The sequence below is a fragment of the Anguilla anguilla genome, chromosome 17, assembly GCF_013347855.1.
Source record: "Anguilla anguilla isolate fAngAng1 chromosome 17, fAngAng1.pri, whole genome shotgun sequence".
NCBI lineage: Eukaryota > Metazoa > Chordata > Actinopteri > Anguilliformes > Anguillidae > Anguilla > Anguilla anguilla.
This window is the reverse complement of record NC_049217.1, coordinates 23,634,154-23,645,540: the sequence shown is the minus strand read 5'-3', so window position 1 is coordinate 23,645,540 and position 11,387 is coordinate 23,634,154. Positions and strand designations below refer to the sequence as shown.

General features: G+C 42.6%; 1 long non-coding RNA gene across 1 annotated transcript; it reads right to left on the bottom strand.

Moving 5' to 3' along the window:
- Positions 1 to 325: 325 nt before the first annotated feature.
- LOC118216341 lies at positions 326 to 10,590 on the bottom strand. The gene is made up of 3 exons (XR_004762997.1): positions 10,554 to 10,590; positions 2,046 to 2,175; positions 326 to 640 (listed from the first exon to the last, which is right to left on the bottom strand). It is a non-coding gene; the product is annotated as an uncharacterized LOC118216341 (long non-coding RNA).
- Between the last annotated feature and the right edge of the window lie 797 nt (positions 10,591 to 11,387).

The window sequence follows — 11,387 nt, the reverse complement described above, 5'->3', positions numbered from 1 at the left end:
CAGAGTAAAAGTTGTGTAAGTCGCTCTGAATAAGAATGCCTGCAATGGAATGTAATGAGATGACATCAAGTAGCATTCAAACTCACCCAATGGACACGAGGTAATACCTTAAAATTAATACATTTCTGATTAAATTTCTCAATGTGTAAGTATAGTTTGCATTTTCTACAAATGATCCTTAATGAGAGCAATATAACTCCTCAAGTACTTAAACGATCCAAACACTCGTTACATAAACATTCAAAAATGCTATTTCAATAACTGCAAATAGCGATATGATGAGTCTCACTTGATATGTTATGATAATATCACTGTGGTGACATAGTACACTATATGATTATGTGCAGTCAATGTGTATTTTACAGTAAATCTTCAATGCCACCACTATAAGGCTAAAGCATTTCCCTTAGAACAAAACATAAAGGTTTAATTATTTTTAGTGCACAATTTCTTCCAGGGGGGAAAAAGTAGTACGATGTATTAAAAAGCAGTTACCATAGTTAGCCATAGCATAAGGTTTCTGTCCTGTCCTTTCCAGGAAGGCCTGTCTTCCCGAACAGACAGCCTGTTATCTGTGACCTGAGCAGGAGGATTTCAGAGCTCACAGCAACGCCTCCAGAACGCTGATAAGCAAAGGGGCCTATGTGAGATTGAATAATTAGTACATTTTTGTTTCTACTTTTTTTTAAGCTGCTAAAGTCATTTTTCTTCTTCTGAATAAAACAGTCATCTTTCAAAGAAAAGCAAGGTCGTACACAACACTAAATCACTGAGGCCCTTAAATCGCTCTCAGGAACGGCAAGGTTTTTCTCAGGGAAATATATAAAAAAAAAGGTAATGAGCATTGTGGCTCCCAGGCAGACTCTATACACTGTACACTGTGCACGCTTTTGAGGTCAGAGTTCAGAAATTGGTCGTGAGGCTGAAGTTCAGGTGCACTCTCAAACCAAAAGGTTTCCCCCACAGGGGCTGTTGGTGTGACCTAATAAACTTTATAATGAAGGAGTGCACTGTGAGTGCACTGTGAGGTCATAGGATGTCATGAAAGAGGATGCCGCAGTGCAGAGAGATATGGGATCACATATCGTGCAATAAGGCAGGATGTGACAAAGCGGCATCGTGGCATGACATGAAAGAGGATTGGGCAGAGTATGATGTTATAGAATGTCATAAGTGTGGCATTAGAGGGTTGAAATGAATGATGTTAGATGTGAATGAATGAGGTAAAACGTGTTTGTTTGGAGTCGAGAGGGATGAGACAGGGTTCAGGGGGACGTGTTGAGAGGAGAGATGAGGAGTTTGGGGGGGGGGGGGGTAATTACAGCAGAGGGTGGAGGAGGATGAGCAGGGTCAGTACGAGCACACACACGGCCTCTTGATCAGGTTCGGGGTACTGAAGGAGCCCAGAAACGCGTGTGCAGTCCTGGGCCCTGCCGAGTGTCCCGCGGCAGGACCCGCGGGCCCAGCGGGGTGATCCCTCAAACCCGGCACACAGTCATCCTTTCACCCAACTCTGTTTACACTAAGATTAAGTTATCCCAAACGCACCCCCTCCCCACACCCCCGTCCCCTTCATTACCAGCCTAAGCCAGCCCGACCACATCGTAATAAAAACCTGACTCCCGAAAAAATTCACTTCCCAAGTTCAGAGTTGCGGGGGTGGATGTGGGTGAGAGGAGAGCTCTCCGTCCCAACCTGGAACTCATTAGCATGTGGACAGAGGAGAATGTGAGAGGTTACTGTACTCCTGTCCCACTGGTGTGCACTATAAGCTACATTCTGACTCCGATACCATCAAGCCTGCTCCAGTGAACACGAACGGCATCCATTACAGCTGGGCTTATCGCATTGAGTCTGACCTTGTGTAAAAAAAAAAGAATTTAAATGCTGAATTACGCCAGTGTCAAATCTACCTAATCTACAGGGGAAGCATGCCGTGCGGAAGCCTGTCTTATGCAACAATCCAGAGAAACCCTATTGTGACCTCACAAAGAACCCAGGACAAATGTGAGTGTGGAACTCTGCCCTCTTTAGATTCTACTCACCATCATTTGGGATTAATTTACCAGCATTCACGGTGGGTATGGTCCAATCGCCCTCAATTTTCCAAAATTTTAGAGTCTGGCTTCTTTCCAGTTGACATTGTTTGGAAGATGTTTCCTCTTCCGTCTGCATCTGGCGGTTAGCGGTGAACAGCAAACAGACCAGTTCAAAAACATTCAACCAAATGCACCATCTGTGTCAAATACACTCATAATAAAGTGAGATAAAAAATAAAAATAAAATAAAATAAATAATTTAGGGTTATCAAATAGACTAATGTGCTATAAAAGTGAAGTGTGACATTATAGCAAAAACTGAAAAATATTTTATTTTAAAAAAAGAAAAACACTTCACACATTTGCCTGATGGAAAAAGGAAAATGTATTTGTCTTTTTCCAGTTGTATTAAATTAAAATAAACAAAAAAATGGCATGACTGGATTCTATATCAGTGATAAAATTAACAGGACCTTGGACCATGTGTTAGGGACATGGAACACACAATAGACAGCTGAAAAACTATACTGTGGATTCCTTAAAGTTACTGCACATACTGGGGGTGGTTGGGATATTGTGCACTTAACTGGAGAATGCATTAAGCAGGAGTATGTAAGCAAGCAGGAGTAGATAGGGCCATTCCTTTTGCATTTATATTTTTCCCAGTTGTGAAACTTCTAAGCTGTGTTAGTTTCCATGGTGAGGCATCAGGTTAGCAAATAAATAAAGTAATGCAAAGTACATTGTTTAAAGTGGCAAAGAGTAGTTGACACTAATACAAAAATGTATCAAACTATGTAATGACACAATGTTACAATTATTAACGATGAAGGAACACTTGCGTTACAATAAAAAAAGTAGTTTTCAGTACTTAAAATAGTTTTCAGTTCCGCAGACCCACCTATTCCCAGCAGCTGTCAGGTGACTCAGCACATGCCTTTAAAAACGGACCTGATTAAAAGGATTTTTGAGTCTAAGGGGATAAACGGAACATGTGACGCAGAGACCGAAACGCAACTGGGGAGATGACATGAGGACTAACAACCTGCACACCCCACTTGCACAAAATAAAACAAACAAACTTTTAAATAAAACAAAAAGGGCAGCACAGGACAAACCTTCAGAGACGTGGACAAATACGGCAGCACGTTTACCACGAAGCGTGTAACCAAAGAGACATCAGGGGGGGTGAATAAATTTTAAATTTGGAAACACTAGATAGTGTACAAGTCAGCTCCCTGCTTTATTTCTGCGTCACTCTCCGACCACAGGGAAAACAGGTCACCACAGCGCACTTCACTGGTGAGCCAAATGCACAGACTGACCATGCTACGTCCACCCTCTGGCTCTCTGGCCTCCTCTCTCTGGCCCCCCTGCTCAATCGCTAAAAGATTAATGTCCAGGTCTGCTGAGACAGGAGAGAAATCCAGGCCACTGCTGGACTCTACAAATTACATGGTGTTGCTCATGCACTTTAAAGGATACCGCTGAGGAAGGCCTCTCACACACTCATTAATAAAAATATTCAAAACTCATTTGTCTCGCTCCCAGCCAATTATTATTAGTATTTATTTTAAGTTGGTGAGAAATGGGGAAAAGAAGTCCAAGACATTCAGAATGAATAGAAACCCTCTCTGGCCTAAAGTTCAACCACAGTTTACACATTGAATACCTTATTTTAACACAAAAACAAAGCCTTTACAATTCAGCAAGCTGTGAAAGACCTCCACCATATGTGCATTGCTGCACCTGCTGATAAACTGATATCCAGGTGATAGAGCATTCCAAAGAGTTTGGCACAATTGGAAGTGTTAAGAATCTACAAAAAAAAAAAAAAACGTGGTTTCGTAAATGGATTGAACTACAATGCGGCCAAAAAATAAGCTTAACTGAAGGTCCTCTTCCTTCCATCACACGGTGCCTATAGGGGAGGACAGGGGTGGGGGCTGCAGACTCGAAGCAGACACAGCCGTAAATCAACACGCAAACTGAGGGAGTGACGTGTGAGAACGATGCTAGTGTCCCATAACTACCATAACCACAGCCTCTGGGGGGGCCGCGGTCGTGTCCATGGGTCACTTGCATTTTTGTCTTCCTGCTGTACACCCGTGCCCGCCCCCCCTCCACTCCCAAACTGAATGAGTTGCCTGGGGAAACCACTGTAAAGGGGTCATTTGCGTTTTTACGAAAACAGGGAGTGCCTGGAGGCCTCCTGTAGCTCACCGAAGCCTGTGGGGAGATAGATGGAGGTACTGACCGAAAGCCCCAAAAGCGTCAGGGCGTCCTGTGAGATAGGACCCAGCGGTACCCTGCTACCCCCACCCCCCCCCCGTCCCCCCAGTCCCGCCCAGCCAAGTTCAGCCAATAAGATCACCACCACAACTTCAGGGGCAGTCTACAATGTGGTTCCCATGGAAACAGGGAGATGGGGGCCATTGAACCTGCCAGGACCCCTGAGTAATGACCCCTTTATCTTTCACCCCTGAGCTGTGCCACGCCCCTCGCAAACAACCAAATATCGATGGTCACCCGAAACAACAATGTGAAAGGTCCTTGAAAACTTAAACATACTTCATACAGGTGAAAGGAGCTTTCTAAAAACATCATCGGACTGTTATGGTCGACAAAAATGAGGAAAATCTGTCATCCAATGGACACATTTGGTCGCAGTGACTCGTATGGGTAATGATGAGCAGAGGCCTATGGGGTGGGCTGTGAGACAGTGAACCATTCTGATTGGCTGCGGCAACCGTCTGACCTCCACAGTCGGCACTGCCATGTCTGGAACTGTGCCTAATAGGACAGGTCACCTCAGAGACCCATAACATATCTTTTCGGTGAGTACCTCTGGGAACGATGGGACTCTCATTTAATTTGCCGGGGCAGGAAGGAGGAAACTCAAGAGTGCGTACACCTTCGAGAAGCGGCAAAGTTCTCCTCACAGTTATTCTTTCGGTAGGGGAGTTCGTTCCCTCGTTTACGCCACTCCGGAGCGACCCGAGGCTATGTTATTAGTTTAAATACAGGGCTGTTTTCACAGACCGGCTATCTCAGGGCAAAGCTAACACTGGGACCCAGGGACAGCATGCGCGGCTGAGGAGTCTCCAAGACAACAGTATTTTCTTCCCACAGAAGAGTCTCCAATCGCTTAATGACACAAACCAGAGCGCAGATACATTTCTCGTGAGCTTTCCTGAGTGAGAGGTTTGTCCATGGGAAACACTTCAGTGTTTAGAAAGTGTATTTAGGGTATTAGTTATACTGGAGAAGACTGATTGCCTGATCGGTTCAGATGATTAAAAAAAAACTAGTGGTCAGCCTGGCAGGCAGATTGTTGTTAAAAAGTATGAATTTTATTTATTCAAAATTTTCATTACCCTTATTCATTGAAATTTATAATTATTTTATCGAAATATATGCACACATTCATACTCTACAGCTACTTCACTCCATTTAGACCATTTAGAATTTTATTCCTTATTTAGACCACAGGCACCCCAAAGACAGAGACTCAGGTTTGACATACACTGTGCGATTTCATCTATGGTTAACTGTATGAGGTATATTACTGATATGTTGGAACTATATAAAGAATAAATTGTGGACATGAATCTGGAAAAGAGGGGGAGGGGAGGCGAGAGAGAGAGAGACAGAAAGAAAGAGAAAGAGAGAGACATGAAAGAAGTGTCAAAAGGTCAGGCCTCCCCCTTGTTAATTTATAGAGCGGATCTGTTTTTGTTTTTCTAACACCTTGATAATTAAGGCTTATAAATTAGCCTGCGCCTGTGCAGGTGACGGTCTAAGCTCTGGGGACACGGGGAGGTGCTGTTTCCACGGCAGCGGACGTATTTACGACCTCACGTTCAGCAGAGAGCGCTCGTCTCCTCCCGTTCCCGTGCCGACGTTATCAGTGATAAAAGGGATGTGGCCGCAGGGGAGGGCGAGATTTGTTTAAGGAACCACTCTCCGGACGGAGGAATGCGAAGAATCCGCTGGAAAGGAGTGAAAACACGGTTATTTTAAGTATGGCGCAATACATAAATCCCAAGAAAATAAACAAGGTGACAGACACTGAGCCCTGTTTCTCTTAAGCAAGCCAACCCCCCCAAACACCTTTTCTCCAATTTCATTTTTGACAGTCTCGGTCATATGTTTAGGTTTTCCATGCACGGTGATCAATTTATTTAACTGGGCAGGGCGGGGTGGGGCATCTCTCTGCTCAGGAGCCCAGCGGGGGTTATGTATCACAGCAGGTGCTCTGGGAGTTCTCCTGTGCAGCACACTCGCGCTCACTCACGCCTGCTTCTGTCTCTCCCCTCCTGCATCATCAGAGTATGGCCCTCGAGTCTTCAAACCACCCGTCCTGTCCCGCGTGCCACCCTCCACTGCTGGGTTCAGACTTAAAATAAACAGGACTTTCAGAGGCTGGACTACAACACTGAACTCTGACCTCTGTGGTTATTGGTCCGAAGGGGTGGGTGGGAGGGGGTTTGGAATCACTGGATGACCTTGCTATGAGGTGTAAATAATCAAAACGTTCTGAAGTTGGTAATCACTAGGAGTGGATGTGGGCGTGGACACTGGTGGGTCTTTGTCCGGGTCACAACCTTATCTTGACCAGGGGTTGAATCAACACAGCTGTGACAAGTGAGTGCAGGACTTTAAAAATTTATTGGAAAAAAAAAAAAAAAAAATCAAAAAGGTTTCAGAATAAAGTTTATTCTCAGTCTCTCACAATATCGCTGGTGGTATTTGAACAAAGCAAGAGTTTCAGGTCATTCGGGCATATATGTACATATTTCAGCTTTTAAATCTGTATTCAGCATCCATCGTTGCCCAAAAAATAAATACAACTACTATGGTCACAGAAGGGATGGAGTTCCTGCAACCAGTCAAATTCTTGAAGAAGAGAAGCGATTAGTTTGTCACGTGATAGGCCCAGATCCCTCAAAAGGGAACCAATCAAGCGCTTAGCTTGACAGCACTGTCTACATCAGGGCTTTCTAGCTGTAGTAACAGATAATTTACTTTTTTTTTAGTAATATTTTGATATTAGGAGGCTGCTCTACTGGTTTTCCTGTTTTTAATCACCCTCATTTCTTCTTATTTTAAGGGGTTTCAATTCAGGGCGCCTAAAAAAGTACTTTTCCAGGCTACAGCCAAAACAAATTGGAAGTAATGAGGTTAAAGTATTTCCTCTGCGAGGCGGAGGGGTCGGGGTTATTTGTCATGGACTGGGGCAGTTCTGCCCGGTCGGGGGTTCTCTCAGAAGCCCCTTTGTGGCCGCCGAACATTCAGAAGAACCCGGCCCAGGCACCAGCACCGGCACCGGCACCAACACCAGCACCCGCACCCACACCCCGCCCCAAATCCATCCCTCGCCTGCCTACATCCCAAAAAGGTGCAACTGTCCAAATAAACATACAGACTGTGGGGGGGGGGGGGGGGGGGGGGGGGTTGCAAGGGGGTAAGCGAGCCTCATACACACTCAGCTTACACACCCCAGCACCGACTGCCACCCGAGATACTGCCCCAACGGCAACAATTGAGCCATTTCACCCATTTAAAAATAACAAATTTCCTGGCCCTCGAATTAGCGTTATAAATATGTGCACTTTCCAGTTTTTTTTTTTTTTGCTCTCAATTGCTTCCCTCCCTCGCTCGCTCGCTCGCTCTCACTCACTCTTTTTCCCCCTCTCTCCCTGTCCCACATCTTCTCGCAGCTTAATACAATATTTTCCCGGCAAATGGGCTGAGGGTTAGAGAAAGCTGAAATCGGCCTCTGTGTGCTTTCCTTTCTGCCCGGCCGTCACGCTTATGTGCATATACAGTGCACCGTGAAAATATTATTCTATGGTTTTTCGTTATTTTTAGGCACTTTTTGGGGGCTGCTTGCGGTCTGCAGTAAAGCACACCTTGTTTCATGAAATCAGGTTTGTTTCACATATACAATTTATATATTGTAAAGCTAACTCGTAACAAATGATCTTCTATGAGTTTCAAGTTAATTTTGTTAAAGTGACCAAAGAAACACTTTATATACATACACTCACTTTTGGCACTCAAATAAATTACATGGGGCAGTTTACATTGATATCAACTTCAACAGTCGGGCATCCAAACAGGATTGCAGTTCATTTCAAATTTTTTAATTTATGAAGACCATAAAGAAAGTGAATAAAATGATAAAAAGCCACATCAGGAATGCTGCATTTCACATTTGATTAAAAACTATTACCACGTGTAATGCAAGATTCATTATAGATTATTTATAAATTAATATTCATTATCAATTTGTCAGTGAAATAAAGATGCACCCCAGCTGGAATAAATGTTCTTCTCACACAAACATACACCAAGAAAGTGTCAATGCCCCTTCAAAATGTATTTCTCATTCAGAGAATTCAAGAGGCCCATTCTATTGCATATATTAGTAATAACATTAAATCAAATTCAGTATGTACAGCAGTGACATTAATTTGAATAACACAAGTACTTTAATTCAGTTTGCTACAGTAGAATAGAATGCATAATATCGATATATTCTTTCATAATAATTATTTTACTAATATTCAAAATTACACTGAGCAAGCAGTTGGAGGCAACGCATACTAAATATCAGAATGACATGAAAATGAACATTCTCTAGAAACATATAGCTACCAATAATAGTACAGGCCTTACAGTAAAACTGATTTCATGGTTACAAGAAGTACTGCTTGTTATATGCTTGCACTGACTTTCTCTCTCTCTCCATGTCAAATACTCAGCCTTTGTTTATGACTTTCAAAGGCTAACATGAATAAGGTCGACTGAAATCTAAGAACAAACACTGACTGCATTTAGGCCTTTGTGACTTGATGAATGATATCAAAACTGTTCATTTAAAAAAGAAAAGGACATGCTTATATTTACGTTAGCACAGTTTACCTGTCATTGAAGGATCTAGTTGCAGACATTGAAACATCACAAAACATACAATTTTTACTACGGTAGCAGTCATTTCCAGTAAATGTTTTATGAATTATGAAAATCATTTGCCATGCCAATATTCCGTAAAATCTTTTTTTTTTTTTTGTAACTTTTTGATAACATAACTTTTCATCGTGAACCATGCTGATTTATAAAAAAAATAATATTGTTATTATAGGGAAGAATCTAACTTCATCTCTCAGTATGAAGTCCACCTTTCCTGAATGTTCCCGTGGAACTCCTCTGTTTGCTTTGATGCATAAAAAGTCACAGAAGGTGGCATTCTGACAGTACCTGACACACCCCAATCGACACAGTGGCCCTTCCCTGAGCTCCTCTACCAAGGCAAGCAGAGATTTTGACAGAGCTGCCACCTCCAATATGTTACACATAACACTGCATTTCTACCAGAAATGATAAATAAATAAATAAATAAATAAATGAAAGCTTTGAACAAATACAGTTTCAGCCTGTTAAAGACAATATTACTGTACAGTAAAACTGCAAGCAGACTTTACGCTAATATATGAAACAAATTAATACATTTTTAAAAAAGAAGAGATCGACTATCCAGAATTTTCCAACTTGGCAGGATAATATACATTTAATGAAAAATAAAACCCTACAATACAGAAGAAATCTGTTAAACAAATAGAGGGCTGCTCGGAAATGATGCATAAATAATAGCAAAATAATGTGAACATTAGTCAGTAGACACATAGCCTACGTCATGCATAGTATTAAACTACCAAAAAACTGATTTAATCCTAATTTTGTGCAGCAGCCACAGAGAAATGCAGCAATTTATTATTCAGCCATATATTAGCCAGGCATACTTCAAGCAAATCAGTGACGGCTGAGACCCGACTGGGTGGGCGGAGTGCATTACCCCAATTGGTTTTTTAAAAAAAAACAAAAAAAAAAAACTTTGGCCTGGCTTTTAATGGTTTTCCTTTCCCCTGAAAGTCTCAATGGTCCCAATATACACATCCCAGGGATGTTATAAAAAAGGCTTTATGCTCCAAATAACCAGTAAGCAGAGATCTACTGTACAGCAACGTGTGGCTCCACTAGATTGCTGTACAGGTTACATCAGTTTCTAGTGCTCTAACTACCGAACAAGGAGTCACGGTCTTTGGAAATGTGATCTCACTGGGCATGTTTAAGCCTTATACCCCGATTTCAGTTCATTTTTAGGCGCCATTTTAGGAAGCGTGCCTTTGTTTGGTCTTTGGTTTGCACAGTAATTCCGTATTTCAGCCCTGCAACCTCCAAGGGCAACTAGTCCCAGGTCTATTTTTGTGAAGTAACGTAGTGTGTTGCACGAACGGTTTCTGTTTATCCATGTCCGATTGTTTTACCGTAGCTTGTTTCGTGTTACTTTTGTAAAAGTGCACGCACATTTGAATCGCCGGAACAATATACTGAATCCGCTGTGCTCCAATTATATGTATGTGATATTTCGTTTCCAACCGTAGCCTATATAAAAACGGAATGATGTTCGGGCTGTTATAAGTTTGCAAACCAGAAAGCGAGACTTACCATACACGCTGTTTGTTGCACTGCGTCGCAGGATAGTGCTAGCTATTCGGCAGTACACGTGATCTATAGTAGGGAGGTCAACCCTCTTGGCAGAAAACATATTTTGACTGTTTACTTTGCATGCATAATGTCAGAAATGCTAGAGTGTAATCAAATAATAGCATGTATATCGCTAACTTGCCAGAATATAACGTTTGTTTGCTTTAATACGATGTTAAAAATTAGCGCTTCCCTCTGAATGTAATCACTATTGATGGAGGGAAGCGCATCATCAGTGCGACTTTTAGGGTGGCGGTTATCTTGTCTTCATCAGAAGTAACTGATATTTAGTGGTATTCCTACAATACAAGTAATGTATTATACGCAGTTACTCGGATATGGGATGCAACATTTAATAAAATATGCACTCTCAAAACGCTATACGTGCCAAACCGTCTCAGTTTCAAACCCAAGCGGCCCCGTGGCTTCAGAATTACATTGCAGTTATTTTCAACCAGGAAAAGCATCTCCAGCAGCCATACCACCATGCAGGCTGCTCCTGCCAAATGGCTGAAGCTAAGCAAGTGTGGGCTTGGCTAGTATTTGAAACAGACCACCTGGGCAAACTAAGTCGCTGCTGGAAGTGGTGTTGGTGGGCCAACAGGGGGCAATCTTCCCTCAGGTTGAAGAAACCACAATGCCCCAGTGCAGTGAGGGGGACACTATGCTGTTGGAGATGCCATCTTTTGGATTTCCTGACTCACTGTGGTCATTAGAGACCTCTTGACACTTGCTGCAAAGAGTAGGGGGTTCCCCGGTGTCCTGGTTAAATTTCCAACCTGGCTCTCTTGAACT